This window comes from Triturus cristatus, chromosome 8 (genome assembly GCF_964204655.1).
Source record: "Triturus cristatus chromosome 8, aTriCri1.1, whole genome shotgun sequence".
NCBI lineage: Eukaryota > Metazoa > Chordata > Amphibia > Caudata > Salamandridae > Triturus > Triturus cristatus.
The window spans coordinates 303,545,061-303,563,726 of NC_140591.1; the positions used below are offsets into that span (position 1 = coordinate 303,545,061).

Consider the following 18,666-nt stretch of genomic DNA (forward strand, 5'->3'; position numbering starts at 1 on the left):
TGGCTGCCATGCGCCAACACAGGCACCCATGCACCATGGTGCAAGGAGGCCTGCATTGCGGGGGTGTCCCTTCCTGCAAAACAAACAATCATTAATGGCGGTTTCCTCTTTCTATGCGTGTTGCAGAATGCAGCACGCATAGAAAGAGAGGCGTAGGATTCTGATGCATTCCCATGTTTATGAAACGTTGTAAATCTGGGAATCGAACAGAATCCATGGATGTTGCTTGGGAACACCCACAGCAACCCCATGGAACGGCCCATTTACGCAAAGTGCTGCATGAAAAGGGGCTGTATTTACAAGGCCACGAAAAGCCACTCAGGGTAGCTTTGCGTGGCCTTGTAAATATGGGCCAGCACACTGCGCCGCCAGTGCGTCAAAAAAGTGACGCACCGGCGGCGCAAGGGTCTTGTAAATAATCCCGCAGTCACCTGCCAAAAAGGCAGTATTCTCATTGTACACTATGTCAATTGGTTGTCCACTACCTAGAGCTTTCTCTGTTTACATTGGCAACCACAGGGGCAAAGCCCATAGTGCTTCTTGTAGGGCCTCTTGTAATTCGCTGCCAGTTACCCACAGCCCATTCGTGATTGTTAACTATGATGTTCTTAACTGCAGCAGCCAGCTGACCCTGATTCTAACCATCCTTCCTCCAACCTCCACCGGTGACTGCCACAGGCCCCTGTCCACACCGCCTCTATGTATAGAGAGGAAAAGAACTCGAAGGGAATCCGGAGTAAACCTCAGCAGTGCTCACGCCAGACCCTAACGGGGCACTGTAGAGCTTCTGGCTTTGTGGTGTGTCTGGGTTATGCTGGATGTGTTTGTGGTATGCTGTCTAATGCCTGGAATGCAGGATGTGTATAATATGCTACATCCAGTGTGATTTTGTAGCTCTCTCCTTCCTCAGCTGTGTCCTACATTCAATCTGAGAACAAAACTGCACAGTAAGTGAAGTACTTTTGTATTGGTATTCTGGTGACCTGAAACTTGACCTTTGAGGATTTTCATTCTGTGGTAGAATACGAAGCTCTATTGGTCGAACATCCCCGTGCCCCAGTGTGGGCAGTTTTAAGTCTAGCATTCGCCAAGACCTTTTGATTTTTCTTAAATTCGTTCTTTTCGTTGCACAGACTACTAAGGCAATATGTGCTTTTTGAGACCAAAAATATTTATATTTCATTTTATGCATTTTTTTTTATATTGGCTAGGACCTGGAAGTTCCCCCTCCAATCAAGTGTTACAAAACTCATGACAAAACAAGCGTTGACAAAGCCAAAAGGCTGGCAGCCTACGCCAGACCTACTGGCTTTGCCAATGCTTGTTGGTTATTCCTACCCATTCTTTTGTGTAGCCCAAAATGAGGACGACATCATCATGTATATGTAGCTCAGCATTTTTGGCACACAGCAGTTGATCACCATCATGATCTAAAATGTGGGTGGGGTGCCTATAAACCACACATCTTCCCCCCTATAAAAGCAGGCGAACGGGCTGCGTGATGAAGTTAAAGAGAAGGGATACTGCAAACAGCGGGTGAGACAATCAGTGAAGTGTAGCCAGACATTTATGCTTCAGGAGTCAAAGCCAACCTATGCAGTGAACAGCCACATTACAAGTTGCCAAAGCGGCACCTCGGGTGGGAAGGTGGGAGGCGAGGCAACAGGTGTGGAAAGTAGGTGGAACGCAGCCAGACATTTTTGCTTCAGGAGCCGACATTACCCTCCACAGTGTACATCCACCCAAGCCTATTCTCAGACTGCCAGTAAACTGGATCAGCAAGTTAAAGCACACTGCGGCTTCTGTTGTGGTCTGCAATGTACGGGTTTTACCGGCAATTCAGACTCTTGGCAATGCTGGAACTGCCAGCTCAGCCTTTCATCCTCCCAAGATAGATAGCTGAGCTCCACTAGACTCGTCATTACAAGTTGTTGGAGCAGTGTCCTGATGGGACGCTGCTCAGAGCAGTTATGAATCCCCAGTGTCTCTGGGCCAGAAATGACCGGGTCCACAAGCTCCGGACCCCATCATTCCGGGCATGGGGGAACTGTACTGCAACAGTTTAAGCTGCATGGACTGCAGGCGTTAGGCAAGCAGAAAACGTTTCCCCCCACCCCCTCCCCCCGCTGAAGTAAAACCCGCACTGCCTTCCTGCCACCACCTGCACCACGACCAAGAGAGAAGCCCCCCCAACACACTTACCTCCTTCTCCAACCAGGTGGTAAAGGTGTGCCATGAAAAAGGATGATTGCGTCCTCCCATTCAATAAGAGTTTCCATTAATCCTTCATTTTTGAAGTGTTCCACAAAGTAACAGATACAAGAGCAGCCTTTTCTATTCTTTCAGTTTTTTTTATTTTATTTACATTGAGAGTTTCCATCAATCCATCATTGTTGATGAGTTCCACAGGGTAACATGCAAAAGCGGCTGACGTGTTTCGCCCCCTGACGGCCCATTAACCTGGGGCTTACTCAGGGCTTGTATTAACAATGGAAAATCAGCTGTAAAAGTTCCTTACATTAATGTCCAACAATAATCAAATGAGGCAGTACACTCAGTCATCTTGACGGATTTCATCTTGTCCCGGTTGAATACCCAAAATGTATGTATACTGGAATAACCAGGTGGTACATGTGTGCCATTTTGGGTGTGTTATTTCCACACTATGGGGGAAAAGCATGCTAAATTAGACCAGATACTCCTGGGTCTGCCTGTTATTCCCAATTCTGGGCAAAATAACTTGTGATTATTTTCACTAAGCCAAGCCATGAGGGGAGTGATCTAGAACAGCAGAGTTGGCCCTTTGAGAAAGACACATGTAAACACTTGCTTCTGGACGAGCAGCCACCTGAAGAATGTCAGCGGTTCTGTTACGTAAAATGATTGCTGCCCACAAACCTAGAAATCGCACCCATTTCTATCCAAATCACGTGTGCAGTCCACTGCTCATATATTTCGGTGTCAAAGGAGAAGCGTTGCTGCCCCTCTTGTAACACCAGACGTGCAGATGCTGGTGAAGTCCTGACCCACTCTCTGAGAGGTGTTGCCTCATGAACAAAGATGCACCTGGACAAACGCCTCTCCGGAGAGCCAGCGAGGCACGCACACTACGTCACTGACGCGCACCTACGCACTGCTCACTCTGGTTGCTGTTGCAAGTGTGCACCCTCTCTCAAGGATGCACCTGCACAAACGCCTCTCCAGAGAGGCACGCACACTACGTCACTGACGCGCACCTACGCACTACTCACGCTGGTTACTGTTGCAAGTGTGCGCCCTCTCTCAAGGATGTACCTGAGGCGGCTACCCGCAGTCCTTCTCCTTGGGCCCCCCTCTCCATCCGGAGAAGAGCTCCATGGAGACCAGGCGCCTGTGGGTGACTGGGAGAGCCCGGAAACCACTGGACAAGGGTGGCACTTTCAGCATGGGAGGACCCAAGAGGGGGACAACAACTGAAGGGGGGGGGGGACTAAAAGCGCTTAGAGGACACACACCCGACACGTTTTTAACAAACAAGGAACCACTGGATCAAATAGATTAGTTTTCACAACAAGACATAACAAGACTTAATAACCACCATGGGCGTCATTTGGAGGTAGCCAGGAGTCTCCGCTGTGGCCTCTAACTTGCTCCCCGCTACCCCTGGCACTTCCTTTGCAGCCACTGGCCTCAGAGGAAGCATTGGCCAGGAGTCACAAAGGAAGTGCCGGGAGTAGCAGGGAGCAAGCTACAGGTCAAAGCTGTGACTCCTGAATACTCCCAAATGACGTCCATGTTAAAAACCTTGAACTCAATATAAGCAAGTGGATAGAAAAGAGGATACGAATAAAAGAGGGCAAGATAAGAATAGGATAAAAGAGCGGCTCACAGTAATCAGTGTGGCGCAGGAGGCGTGGGGGCACTAGAAGGAATTTTCAGTTCGCTTTTCAGCAAGCACAGCTTCAAGCTAATAAACTTAAGGGACCTGCTCCTGAGAAGAGAAAACCTCAATCATCATGGGGGGCAATGAAACACACACTCTTATCCACACATTACTTTAAAAAATGAAAAGTGAGTCCATACTAACACCATTAAGAGCAAAGAAAGGGAACGCGGGAAAATCTGAGGTCATCTGTAGCTGAGATCGCCACTACAACCCCCCCAAAGAAACAGAGAACACTTCCTCTCCCAAATCAGGGAAGAGCAGTGCACACTGAGCAGTACCCCTAAAATAATGGTGGTTCCTCTATCCTCAAAAACCATGATAACCAGCATACAGCTTCCCATGGGGAACCAAAAATGGCTGAAAAAAGAAACCACTGCCGAGCCCTTGACAGCCCCCTGCACAAACTCTCCTCCTACGCTGAACCCAAGGCCACATTTGAACTTCAAAATGTTGGGCCGTGTATCACTAACAAAAATAAATAAAGATAAAGACGATCCTCTCCAGCCCTTCCGATGATCTGAACAGTGCCCCCCTGTCTCAGGTGTGGGATCCCGTGCATGACCTCACCACAAACTCAGTTTACCAAAGCCGGATGGTCCACCAGTATGGTGCACAGACACGAAGAACACTCTTGGACCCACTGTAGAGCAGTCCACCTCCATGCTGACAAAATGGAAATCCAAGTAGATCCGCTGCAGGCCCCAGCAGCCTCCATGTCAGTGTGTTCATTAATATGAATCAATGCACTGGGCAACAGAGCAAGCTGTGGAAGAAGAAGGAAACTGCAACTGTGCCCTATTAACAAACAAACTGTCAACATTTCCAGAGGTAATAAGCTCCCTAATTCGGGAATTTAAAAGAGTGACGCCAGACACTGATATTCACGCAAGATATCATGAAAAGGAGGCCCCTGATAACAAAATGGTAACGTGAAGAATCAACAAGAGCGTGTAAGTCATGCCATGTCACAAGAGTGAAGAAATGAAATTCAATTGAAATAGCACAGCATGTACCTCATAAAGAGGTGTCCAAAGGGAGTTGACATTCTTGGTTTACATATTCTTTTTATTATTTCCTCTTGGTGGAGTTCGTTAACATTTATGACCAAGACTTGAATGTCTCCTCGCCGGCTGGTGGTTCATAGGCAAAGGTATGTGTTCACCTCTCTTGCATCAACGTAATAAAAAACAGTTACACCGTAAAGAGGTGTCCAGGCGCTTATGACACCGGTCCTTTCGCTAGACAGAAGAAAGACTGGAGATGGACTATCAAAGCTTAGTCTGTTAGATTCAATAGCTAGGTATTACGCCGTTTATGGAACCTCAAAAGTTAGCCTCAGTCCTACGTGAAATGGGCCTGAAATTCAGTGCTGTGGAGGTGATCACTGCTACAGATATTCCTCCTGACCTAAGTTTTTTCATACCAAGGTACAGATGTTGAGACAGAGTCTGCGTAGGGAAGTAGTGAATAACAAAGGAAGACTTATAAATGTCTGTCCTGAGTCGTGATAAGACTTAGGACAAAGGCTTAATGCCTTAAAGAGGCTTCTTGAGGCGACAGTAATCCAGCCCGGATAGTATCGGGGCACAGATCACAGTAACGTTAGCTGCTGCAGAAAATACAGGAAGCTTCCACGTGACTCTTAACAGCTGCACACATGTAGCTGTTAGCATGTAATGATGCAAGTTTAGTAGGTTAACAGAAGACAGTAATAATTAAAAAACAAAACACTATGGTGCTCAGATAATCTAAAATCCAGTGAAGGGTGGCATGTGGACCATGGCAGGATCTGTACCTCCAGTGCATAATTTGTAAAAGTAAGAGTGCCAGTGCCTGAAGGTCTGCTTAGAATCCTGCAGCCAGTGCAATTAAAAGTCAGTGCGCCGAATACCATGGCTGGTTCGTCCTAAATCCACCTTATGCCTTTTTAATCCACTATCTGACACTTTTTGCCTCTTTATCTCACTCATGCAGGCTCCTGCTTCCTCCCTTAATTTTTTTCTAAAAACAAATTTTATTGTGTCAACAGTTTGGAACGCCCAATCTCAGGGGGCGATCGCAGTACATAACACCACACATCATTGATATTGTCATCTGATTTATATTCCCAGCAAATGAAAGTTATATAGTTAAATAGAACATAAACATTTCGAAACCAAACCCTGTGTGCTGTACCTGCTACCGTCCATCGTGTTTATGGCGCGTAGCTGCCATGTTAATGCATGATTAGAACTCTCATACCCACCATTAGCTAGCTTCCTACAGTACTGCTTCCTCCCTTTTTGACGCTTTTTCTGTCTTACTCTTCCTCCGTCTTTCTGCCTTGTTTGATTTTCCCTCGCTTGCTCTCAGTAAATGTCTGATACAGAAAAGTAAGTGGTGTCCCCAAAAATAAGTGCACGTGGCCCCCACCGACAATAACTGCTCAAATTAAGCACTTTTACCTCCTAAAAACTACCGTGAAGAGGAGCCACAGAAGAAAAGTCCCTTGAATCCTGAAAGTTTAGAACAACTACAGGTTAAAGCTAAAACATAGCCCCATTAGAATTTCCTGTTTTAACCAGGAAAAATAGGAAAAGATCTAAAAAGCTGTCAAAAAGACAAAATACGAACACAACACCATTAATAATCTGTCAAGGGATCACCTGTTATAAAGCCCTCTTCAATCTTCGATACTTGCAGAACAGAGGCAATTCCATCAAGTGAATCTCTAAATCACGATCCGCAAGACGCAAATTCAAAGGGGACACATCTGATAATAATAAAGTCAGATCACCAGGAAACCACCAGTCTACAAACTTCACAAACTCTCCCAAAAAATACAATTTAATGCACCCCTCAAAAGATAAACCCAAATAGAACGAAAGGTCTGATCGCAAGAATACAATGAGTGTAAAGACCGCAATGCAACTGACATAGTAGCACATAACTATTCCATATTAGATACTTTCGCTAAAGTATACAAAAGGATTCTGGTCTCCATAGGCCACCCCTCTGACAGAGTCTGTTTCACCCAGAATATAAATCACGGGGGAGAAATGAAATCCTGAGCTAAGGTCATATTACAAGGGTCCAAGTGGCCCTGCCAGTACTGCAGAGCATAGAGTCTGAAGGCATCATGGTGGTTGCTTTTAAACCACTGAAGAATGGGGTCCTAAACCAACCTACTGAGGTAACCTTTGCAAGCAAAGACCTTAATTCTCATTTTGGATTATAAACTGAATTTTTAATTGGGTTTTTGGGGTTTTGCTTCTTTATAACCGAATAGAAACCCTTATGTTCTTTAAAATAAGCGGGTCCTGCACCCCACAACAAGGAAAAGGGCTTCCTTTACAATGAAGCCTTTGGGCCAGACTTCCCTCTTTACGCCATAGATTCAATACTAATAATGAAATATGTTTGGCCAAATCAAGAAAGGAGAGAATTAAACTCAGGTAACCAAAGGAGCTGGGAAGTTACATCCCTAAATAACTATTCCTAGCAAGACAGAATCTCAAGATTTTTCAACTATCACAATTTGTTCTTGGAACATTAGAGGAATTAAAACAATCACTACAGCCCCAGAAGCATTGCAGCACATACCTCGTTACGACATAATCTGGCTTGAAGAACCTTCGGCCATGAATGAAAGTTCCTTAGTTGGCTTTAGCAAGCATTTCAAACCTGCGCAAAAATATTCCGAACTAGCACACGTAGTGGGAGAACTCTCAATATGTGTGCGCAACAAATTCTCCTGCAACTTGGAGAGATTGAAGGAAGACCAGGACTCATGCCTGATAATCAAATGAGATCTCAGGCAAATTCCTGATGAATGTACCCAAAATATATATACACAGTTCCAGGCCCCAAAAGGAAAAGTGAAACATTTAATTCTCTTCCTGAGATGTCTGGTGTGCTAAGAGTAGAGTTATATTAATGTGCGCCTTGTGAGGTACGACCGAGTTGTGAGTTGAACCTTGTATCCTGTTCCTTTCATAACCCAACGGAATATTTGTTTTACTTGCTAAAAGTAGAGTACCATCAAAGTTTGTGGATTTTAACATGCAATTTCAACACAAATCTGTTCTAAGAATCACTAGATATGAAAACAGATGATGGTGGGGTCTGTAAGATCCCTGCACCTGCCATCCAGGGGCGAGAGCAAGATAGGAAGGGCTCGGCCCTAATGATAGCCGTACACAGTTTACGCTTTCAGACATTCAATGCAGGTCTGCCACTTGATTAAAAAACAATTTCTTCCAATTTCTCACCATAGAGACCAGCGGTGTGAGGCTACGCTCGGACAACAGGAGAATTCTTTCAAACTGTTAAGGATTTGACAATCGTCCCACTGCTAACTGTGGACTACTTTTCCCAACACATAGCCGTTAAATGAGACGTGATGAGAAATGACACTCCAACAGCTGGGAAGCCCTATTGATACCGAACCGGTGGAAAAGAGTTAGAAGGAATATAAGTAAAGTGACCCCCTGAATCCCACTCTAAACGATGCAACAGAGGCAAGCAAAAAACATGACAAGAGGAACACCAACCGTGTAGGCATGCTGGCATTCATTCAACGTTTGCAATGTTCCCTCCGCCAGTGTGCGACAAAACTTAGCAGATTGGCAAGGAACACAAATACAGCTCAATACCAATAGGAGCAATGAAGAAACAACTGAATCAACTGACACAGAAGTGTAGGAATGGAAGAATAAAGGAGTCAATAACTAAAAAAATAAGACTACATTGCACAGGTAATCTAACAAACCAACTGGACCCGTATGATATATGTCCAACATAATAATAATGGGCTCTTTTTTATATGCACAGAAGTCTCAATCTTCTTTCAGAACCGACAGCGCCAAATGGTATTCCAGCATTTCGACAGGTCCAAATGGTATTCCAGCATTTCGACAGGTCCAAATGGTATTCCAGCATTTCGACAGGTCCAAATGGTATTCCAGCATTTCGACAGGTCCAAATGGTATTCCAGCATTTCGACAGGTCCAAATGGTAAACCAGCATTTCGACAGGTCCAAATGGTATTCCAGCATTTCGACAGGTCCAAATGGTATTCCAGCATTTTGACAGGTCCAAATGGTATACCAGCATTTCGACAGGTCCAAATGGTATTCCAGCATTTCGACAGGTCCAAATGGTACTCCAGCAAGTGTGTATAAGGCGAATTGATCTTTACTGGCAGGTATTTCAATACTTTATACAGTAATACCCTGCAAAATAATAGTGTTCCTGATACTCCGAGGGGCTCTCTACTAGTGACAATTCACAAAAAAAGGATCTTACTCCTCCCCGGTTGATGACCGTAAGATTGCTCTGATAGATGTAGAGGGAATATTCTTTGCCAAAATACTCTACACCGAACTGGAACATTGGGCCAATCATAGAGGGCTTATTCTCACATCACCAAGCGGGCATTAAGAAAGGATGTAGAATAGACGATAACTTATTAACGCTCTCTTTAATTAACCACACATCAATTGCACCGATAAGTAACTTTGTATGAGGGCGACTGTGGTCAAAACTTCTAAAACAGGAAATCTCGTTGCCTTTACTGACTGCCATCATTTCATTGTACACAAGAACATGGATTAGGTGGGACTAATACCACAAAGGGTAGTATCAGAGATGACAAGGGTTTTAAACAGGGATGCATACTCGTTCCCCTGTTATCTAATCTGTACTTTGCAGATGTGACGGATGCTCTATAAAAAGTAACACCCCGAAATTAGTCCAGCAAAGGACAGGTACACTCCAGTACACAGGTGGCACTGTCCTTCGACATAAGACTACTAAGGGTCTACCTAATGCTCTGCTCGCTCTACATAAGTGCTGCCTTGAAAATAGCCTAAGAATCAATAAAGAAAAAAGAAAAATATTACATTTTGGAAAAGCTTTAAAAAAGGCCATTGGCAGTTAGACAATATCGCCCTAAAACAAGTTAAAATAAGTATTTGGGAATGTGGTTCAAAGAAAGGGGTGGATTGATAGAGATGTTGAAAGCCAAGGCCCTCGCCTTACGTTGCACTCACAGTTCTTTAACAAACTCTCTGGTCCTATGGTACCAATACTTAGTGTTGTGGCGGCCATGTTCCTCGTGACGATTATATACAGCATGATTGTCTTTCATTAGAAGTTAACAGGGTGGACAGATGGAGCACAATGCCAGATGCACAGACTCTTTACCATCTTCCAGACTCCACATCAAAAGCACAAGTGCTACTGGAATTCCACCTTTGATGCCAGGATTCCCTTCTTCAGACAAATTATTTGTCCTACATGAAAGCAACTCCGGCTCAATCCATGAAGGGAATTGTGAGGGAACACCTTATAAATGTGAAAAATCCATGGTGCGACTATTTGTATTCAGCCTTACAAAATCTACCATTTGGAGAAATCTGGGAGAAAACCTGGTAGCCCTGCAGGTTGGGCAACTATCAAAGAAACAAGCCTGACTTCTCTTACCAGGAGGATTTATATCAACCAAGGAAAAGAACACTTTAGTGGATGGTCAGTAGCACATGCAAATCTAATGAAAGACATCTATTCCTTAATCATCCGTTTACTCCAAAAGTGCATGATAATTAGATACAGATTCTTACAGATTCCCTTTATGGCAATTTAGATTGTGATATGTATACTAGATGCCAGTTGTGCAATTAGCAAAAGGAGTCCCAGATTCATATCTTACGAGAAGATTTTATTAAAAACAAAGATCCTACTTTTAAACATTTGGTCATGACAGGAAGCAGTCAAAAGCTTCTTATATGACAAACAACCCAATGACAGGAGTCTTTTAAAAAAAAGATGTTGATTACTTGTAATAAAATTGAAGCTGCCTCAAGCACAAATTGCTCCATTATTAAATTTAAAAAATATATATTATAAAAAAAAATATATTATCTTAAAGTACAGCAACACTTGAAAGTCTAAGTTTATTTAAAAAAACTTGAATCTAGATATATTACATTCCCTACACATATATACCTTTCATGTACTTATGCATCTTTATATTTATTACTTTACTCCTAACTCAGCATCTTCAGTTGCACTGCCCTATATCTCACCCTATACCACTCTCAATATATCCTCTACCTCCACACTCTGGATCATCCCCAAACCTCATTCAACTACTATGATCCCCAAAATAACCTTTTCTAGACTCTTCCCTCTTCTACCCCTCCGTGCATCACCTCAAACCGCTTTTACTATTTAGATCTCCCAAACAAGCCTTTCAAAATCCTTCCCTCTAACTCTTCCCCCTCCCTGCTTCTCATCCCAAACCTGCTCCTGCTGCTATGATCTCCAAACACACACTTTATAGACCCTTCCCTCTTCTATCCCTCCACTATCCTTTTCAGTGAAATTAACAGACTCATGTCCACCGCTCACATTAATTTCATATTTCCCTATACTAATTCACTACTAATCCTTTTTGGGTTCCGGAGTAGTGCGCTAGTCGCCGCAAAGCACTTTGAAGCCTCATCAGGGGTAATAAGCGCTATATAAATGCAATTACAATTACATGTGGGGAAGCTGTTTGGCCCTTGAAACCAATCTTCGGTAGCTGTAATTTTATAGATTTTATGCAACTGTATACTCTATGTATTCCATTGCTATTATTGCATATCGATTTCAATGATTTCAATTAACTATACAATAAAACTCTGATCCATTCATTCGCATGGGTTAAATGCTTCTAGAGAGAGCCACAGATGCATATTAGGTCACTGAGACCTTCGAGCAAGGTGACATGGCCACTGTCACTGAGAAACAGATATTGACACAGGGAGACATGGGCACAGGGACAGGAAACGTGGACACAGTAAAACGTAGACAGTAGCATAGTACGTCACAGGCTAGGATGGAGGAAGAAACTGACACTGGATAAGGCAGGTAAACACAGGCACTAGGACAAGGAGACAAGGATGCAGAAATGGGATGGTGAGCCACGGACCAAAGGACAGGAAGATGGAGATGATGGGAGAAGGAAACAGACATGGACAATGGGCTAACAGGACACTGACACTGGGGCATGGAGACACGGCACTGGGTTACGGGTGCATGAATTCTAGGATAGGCATTCCAACACTGTAAGCCAGGGAGACTCAGACCCTAGGAATGGGAGACACCACTCTGGGGTATGCAGATAGGGACAGTGGGCCACGGACACCGCTCTGACGTATGAACATAGGTACACTGGGTTACAGACACCACTCTGGGGTATGCAGATAGGGACACTGGGTCACAGACACCACTCTGGGGTATCCAAATAGGGACACTGGGTCACAGACACCAGTCTGGGGTATGCAGATGGGGACACTGTGTCACAGACATCGCTCTGGGGTATGCAAATAGGGACACTGGGTCACAACACCGCTCTGGGGTATGCAGATAGGGACACTGGGTGACAGACACTGCTCTGGAGTGCGCAGATAGGGACACTGGGTCACAGACACCGCTCTGGGGCATGCAGATAGGGACACTGGTTCACAGACACCACTATGGGGTATGCAGATAGGGACAGTGGGTCACAGACATCGCTCTAAGATGTGCAGATAAGGACACTGGGTCACAACACCACTATGGGGTATGCAGATAGGGACACTGGGTCACAGACACCACTCTGGGGTATGCAGACAGGGACACTAGATCACAGAAACCGCTCTGGAGTATGCAGATAGGGACACTGGGTCACAGACACCACTCTGGGGTATGCAGATAGGGACAGTGGGTCACAGACACCGCTCTAGGATGTGCAGATAAGGACACTGGGTCACAACACCGCTCTGGGGTATGCAGATAGGGACACTGGGTCACGGACACCACTCTGGGGTATGCAGATAGGGACACTGGATCACAGACACTGCTCTAGAGTATGCAGATAGGAACACTGGGTCCCAGACACCACTCTGGGGTATGCAGATAGGGACACTGGATCACAGACACCGCTCTAGAGTATGCAGATAGGGACACTGGGCACAGACACCACTCTGGGGTATGCAGGTAGGGACACTGGGTCACAGACACCACTCTGGGGTATGCAGATAGGGACAGTGGGTCACAGACACCGCTCTAGGATGTGCAGATAAGGACACTGGGTCACAACACCGTTCTGTGGTATACAGATAGGGACACTGGGTCATAGACACCACTCTGGGGTATGCAGATAGGGACACTGGGTCACAACACCGCTCTGGGGTATGCAGATAGGGACACTGGGTCACAGACACCACTATGGGGTATGCAGATAGGGACACTGGGTCACAGACACCGGTCTGGGATACGCAGATAGAGACACTGGGTCACAGACACCACTCTGGGGTATGCGGATAGGGACAGTGGGTCACAGACACCGCTCTGGGGTATGGAAATAGGGACAGTGGGTCACAGACACCGCTCTAGGATGTGCAGATAAGGACACTGGGTCACATATGAGCAGATCCTTGGGCTACGGGCACACTTCCACCAGAAGGGAAGCCATGGATACTTAGACACAGAGACAAAACCACTGGGAAAGGACTCACAAAGTAGACATGGGCACTGGGGCAAAACACATGGACTGTGGACTAGGTACACAGATTCAGGGACCGAGAAACATGAATTCTTGTAACCTGGCTCAGGAAGAAACAGATACCGAGTCAAGGAGACAGGGACACAAAACGGGAAGACACCTGCATTTGTGTATGGAGACACAGCCATGGGGACATGAATAAATGGGAGCCATGACAGGGTGACGCACGCTTTGGGACAGGGACATGGGCATCGGGACAAGGAGATACAAACCGCATGAAGGATGGTGAGGTGTGGCGGTTAGGCAGGGTTCAGAATTGTGACAAGTGGGAGATCTCGACAGAGGTCAGCGGTGGATGTTGAAAAAGATGTGTTAATGTGCTGACATGGGGAAGAGGTTGCAAGGCTGTGCATTTTGTTATTTCATTGATTCACTCACAAATACGTTTACACGTTTGCATATCAGCCTCTTGTTATGTGTAATGTCGTCAGACACTCTTGGCTTTATATCCACCAAAACTTTGCATTTCGGGCTCTGTAGTCTTTCTTTGTATTGACATTGTGAGTCTGATCAATGATCCCAGCGTGGAAAGTGCTGTTGTCTCAGAGCCAGTACTGGATAAAGGTGACCCCAGAGCACCCTGAATTTTAGGACTTATCATTTTGCCGATACCGTTACACATGAAAGTGCTGCAAAGTGCTGCTGGCTAAAACTTCAGCACTGATCTGTGGCGGTGCATGTGACATGGGGTATTTAGCAACTATCATATTTGTAAACAAGATCAATGCCAAGGCAGCGAACCACAGACCTAAGCTGGTAGGGGATGTGCAGGAATGCTGCTCCTGTGATTGAGACACAGACGTGGACATTACATATTAATATTGCTTCCCTTTAGGTTAGGAAAAGGAGTGGTTTAAGAAAATCGTCTGTGTTTCTTGTTGGAAAAGCTCAGATTTACACCCCCTAAGATTTCTGCTTAAGATTTGCCCCTGATTATTGGCTTTGAATTGGTGTAACCTAAAGACATAACTGAAAAACACAAGATTGACTAAAAAAGAATAAAGAATTGAAACACTGGCAAAGTACGTATTACCCCACTGAAGTGCACTCCTTTATAGGTGGATGTGCACATGCAATCAGTCAAATGCTGTCACTCATGGTGCAAGACAATCCAATGGCTGACGTGGAGGAATAGGACACGTTACAACGCAAACATTTACAATGCATGCCTTTACAATGCAGGTTTTACATCGCAACATCCATTACAACGCATGATTTTACAACGCATGCCATCACAACGCATTGTTAGAAACTACATTTACAACGCATTACAACCCATACCATTACAACGCATTCCATTACAACGCATAATACTTTTAGTGCAACAGTAGGGTAAGTGTTGGATAATGTAGGGGTAAAACTTACTATTCCCACTCCAGTGAGTGCAACAGTAGGGAAAGTGTTGGATAGTGTAGGGTTATAAATTACTATTCCCCATCACTTACCTTATAATGCGTTGTAATGGCATGCGTTGTAGTGACATGCGTTGTAGTGACATGCGTTGTAATGGCTGCGATGTAATGGCATGCTATGTAAAGGCTGTTGTGTTGTAATGACTGCGTGGTAATGGTTGTTTCCCATGTGGAGTGATCCATCACTCCAAGATGTATGCTGCGGTGGGCGGAAGCAAAATGAGAACAACGGTGTAACAGACCAATTGATGAAGAGGGCTGATTCAAAGACCCTCCATATATCTATATAAATATGTATTTTCAAATTCTGATTTTTTAATTACATGAAGATATTGGTGTCTTTCAGTCAGACCTAGAAATGGGAATATCCCGATTCTGTTTAAAAAGAGGTTCAGTTTAAACAGGGTTTGACTGGGACTCTTCAAGTTGGATACTGTTTGTTTTTCCTGAATCCACTTTGTGCGGCTCTGACTACAAAATCGCAAAGGATGCTGGGGTATGAAATGTGTTAGTGTCCTGCTTTGCTTTTGAGGTAGCAGCATAGAGACAAAGCAGAGACACTTTGAGTTTTGGCATAAAACCAGTGTCAGTGTCCTCTAGTAAAGGTAATCAACATGTTTCGGCACACTACTCCATTACACGCATACGGCACAATTTGATTAGGAGCCCCTAAACGACCAGCTAGGCCTGCCACTTGATGGATATAAACATGCGTTTAGGGGGCAGGACGCCCCTGCAACTTAGGTCCTAAAGAGGCCTACCTTCGGTCCCTGACCTTGTTATTCATGGGCACTTATGTCTACTTCCCATATCGCATTGGCATTTCGTGTTACAGAAAAGTAACCTGTAAAAAGCACAGTATCTTTCATAACACGTATATGGTTGTTGCCACCTGGCTCGTCAACATTTAGTTTGCTTGTGGCGTTTGTCTCTGCAGCTCAGCGTGTTGACACAAGTTCAGAGTCCACAAATAAACGTACTTTTTGACCTAGATAGCAATATAATAAGTTATTGGCAGTATGAAGCAGTTGTAGTGTTTTCATGAAAACTATGTGCATGAATGCGACTGGCGTTTTCCAAGAAGCTGTCTGCTTTCTGGGGAAGTTGTTAGCAGTTTGGGTGTGTGAAATATTAATAATTCGCCATAATTAGCAGAAAGGCTCCCCACCCCTCTGAATTAACGGACTTGGAGATCTCCTTGGAAAGCTAGTGCACAAAACGCAAGCACAAAACAATTTGGGGGGATTCAAGTCCACGCGTTCATGAGTTTGGAAAGAGAAGTGGGCAACACGTTCAGTGAAGGGGCGAGAGAAACGGGGCAGCCAAACCACACATGGAAACACAGCGCTGGAAATGTAAAAAAAAAACTGGGAGAAGCGGCTCGTCTGGCCGGGGCCGAGGAATACAGCTGAGGTCCCCATGTAAATGAATTGAGCAAGAACATCTTTAATGAGGAGGAAACCTACGGCCACGTAGTGGCTTTCCAGTTTGCAAGGGCAGTGGGGGCTATGCGGTGGTCTGGCATCTGGGCATTCAGAAGTCTCTCTCTATCTATAGTTCTCCTTTCCCCACCACCCCCATGTTCTTCACCCTTTCTCTGGCGGGGGTATGGAGGTGCCCTCTGTAATGCCCCGTAGCTGGGCCCGCCGGTTATTCCCGGGGTTTGCTACCTACGCCTTCTTCCCTTGTTATGATCTGTTGCACCTTCCGCAGCTCTTTGCCGGGTGAAGGGCCTGGGGTGCTCAGGGCCCGGGTTGTTACCGGACTAGCGCAAGGGCACAGCGGTTCCTCGCCCGCCCTCTTCCCACGTCCCACTAGGAAGCACAGGGCTGTCCGGGCAGCGAGGCCCGCTCTGCACACCGAGGCCTGCCGCCCACCTCTGGAGAGGCCGGACAGGGGGCAGAGGTGCGGGAGGGAGGGAGAGGCAGCGGACCCCTATCCCGGCCTGGGCTGGACAGCTGCTACCCAACAACTGTACGGGTACAGCACGGAACGGAACGCAAGGAAAGCCCCCACCATGTACAGTCCAGTGGGGTTTGAAACTCCGCAGGCCGCCGATTATCCCCGCGCGCCTCCCCGCAGTCTTCTGGGCGCTATGCGAACGGCCAGAGAGGCCGAATAGATTATTCCTCTTGTAAATACAGCAGCAGCGCGTCCAGGCAGCTTGTAAAGGAGAAACAGGGTGAAATGCGGCGAGCGGGCCAGGGAAATATGCCTCCCTGCCAGCCCCCCTCCGGCTGCTTACCATTGCTCCCTTCTGATCCTGTACAGCCGGGGTCCCGGGACGCTCGTTCCCTCCAGGCTCCAAGCTGCCCCGTGCCCAGAGAAGGCCTCTCTTACCAAGCCTGCCCCGGTCCGCGGTTCTTGAAAACTTTTTCGCTCTCTCTTCTTCTTTTCCTGTGCCTTGGAGAGCAGCGCAAGGGACTGGGCAGCCAGAGGGAGGGAGGCGCATTCCAGAGCAGGAGAATTTGGAGTATGATCAGGGCGAGTCCTGCTCCGGCAGCAGCACTCCCGCCCTTCACGCGGCACACAGGCGGGTCAGACCTCACTCTCTGGGTGTCTCAGTACTGGGGATGACCCCCACACGCTCGTTCTCACCTGGATCTATGCACATTAGACAAAATGTACTCCTCCAGAACCCCTCCCCATAATGGTTATTTGACTGTTTCAACCTCCTGAGCTTTCTCCCTCCCTCTCACTGAATGCCTAATTATAATGTTGTGCTGGTATCTTTATGCATCCTTATCTCCTGCTATGTAATGCAACTGTTTTTCCTTTGTGTATGTAAACCGCTCTGATACCCCCGTGTCTAGCTAGCGCTATATAAAACGTATAGAATTGACCATAACATCAGGCCACTTACCGTCCATACTCACGGGCAGGAGACCTTTCTACCTTTCTGTGCAGAACACACGCCCCGCATGTGCTAGATATGTAATGAGAGGCGTTCGGTGCTGCTCCCACCCAAATCAGTGTCTTCCCGGGGCCCGCGGGCATCGGCAGCATGACTGACTTTTCTCTGCTGTGCCCAGCATCTGGAGACAGACTGGCGCAGAGAACATAGCGCCTCACAACGGCGCATCTGTTGGCGCTGCAGGGACACAGACGCAGCCAGTCTCACAGTGCGGACACAGAGTTGAGAGGACCGATATACATTTACAGCTGGGCTGTAAAACTTGCGATGAGGCATCAGGAATACGTGCACTGCAGATGCAAGAGCGGCTGTCCGAGGCGGAGAGGTGTGTATATATTAACAAAAGTACATGCTTATAGGCAGGGGTCAAGATTAAATTAAACCCATGAAAACCTATGCTGCTCACTCTTCCATCATGCGACCATTTGTGTTCATTTCTAGGTTGGTGAAGTCTGCCACACTCTGTAAATTGTATGTGCACGTGAAACTGGTAGTATTTCTCGGGTAAAATTACAGGGGTATGTCACACAGCCCCCTGCTGCCACGCGCCATCTCCTGTCACAGAGAGCCGGCAGGATTATTGGGGGAGTAGTGGATCTCTCTGGTAAAATAAAGACAAGCCCAGCCCTTATCAGTGGTAGATTTGCAACCTTGAGTAGCGCCGCGCGTGCTTGCCTTGTACTAAGTGAACAGCGTACAATTAAAGGCACCTGGCACGCTTTCAGTGCCACCGGGATGCACGGAGCGTGTGACCTGCGCTGTAACATTCACGTGCGCTTTGAGAGCGCTGCACAGGTGGCGCTACATAAAACACACAACATACACGCATAAAATAGGTGGT

General features: G+C 46.1%; 1 protein-coding gene across 1 annotated transcript in view; it reads right to left on the reverse strand.

The window, feature by feature from the left end:
* The window catches only part of LATS2 (large tumor suppressor kinase 2), a 137,091-nt gene extending 119,769 nt beyond the window's left edge, over positions 1-17,322 (reverse strand). Inside the window, exon 1 of the mRNA XM_085621577.1 lies at positions 17,157-17,322. The gene's annotated coding sequence lies outside the window, so the exon portion shown is untranslated. The remainder of the gene's footprint in view (positions 1-17,156) is intronic.
* Positions 17,323-18,666: the final 1,344 nt, after the last annotated feature.